Here is a 907-nt window from a genome sequence, read left to right on the forward strand (position 1 = left end):
AAGGAGTAACCTGTAGATGCTGGTGCTAAATCCAAGATTTTATAATTGTAAATATGTTTATTTACATTTATATCTTTTGTACTATTCTGTAAACTTCAAACTGCAGCATTGCAGTAAATTCATAAGTTTTCAAAAAATTCCTCCCACTCCTGCTCTTCCTCCTCTCTTCTTGTTTTCTTCTTTCTTCTTTTTGTTAGAAGCACAAGTCACGTAGCTTTTTTGACTGATGTTTGGGATGCTGAGAGCAGAAAGTAGTAGAGCCACAGGAAGGAAGATGGAGAGAAGAGCTGAGGGCTCTCAATGCAGGTCACCTGCGAAAACACTGAGAAATACAATGTATTAAAATCCTGAAGTTACATGATTCAATCATTGTGAAACAAAGAAACAGGAAACAAGGTTTTTTATCTGCTGCATGTGGCATATGTATTATTTGAAGCATAGACAGAAATACTTGAGGCTAGAATTGATATTTGCCTGCTGCTGTCCAGTGAAGATTTTAGAACCCTTTCCTAGTACTAGAATTGCTGGGTCAGAGGCAAACTTATGTGTAAGAATTTTAATGCATTTTCCCAATAACATTCTCCATGAAATGTATACAAACATATCAAATGGTAGCTGATGGTACCTACTTTACACTGTCAGAATATTTGAAAATATCACGTATAAATTCTGTCCAATTTTAGATTTTAGTAACGATAGCTCACTTATGACAACAGCTTGTCATTGAAACTTGGGAATTACCTATTTTTAACTGTGGAGGATGGTACATCAGACATGATTATGGAAATATTGATCTTATATTCTAAACATTAGATACACATTACATTACAAATTGCTTGGTAAACATATAATTGTTTGTCTATGTGTATATAATCACTTTTCTCAAAATTTCCTATTAGTGGGTGTC

Source organism: Mandrillus leucophaeus, unplaced genomic scaffold (assembly GCF_000951045.1).
Source record: "Mandrillus leucophaeus isolate KB7577 unplaced genomic scaffold, Mleu.le_1.0 Scaffold276, whole genome shotgun sequence".
In the NCBI taxonomy this organism is placed as follows: Eukaryota; Metazoa; Chordata; class Mammalia; order Primates; family Cercopithecidae; genus Mandrillus; species Mandrillus leucophaeus.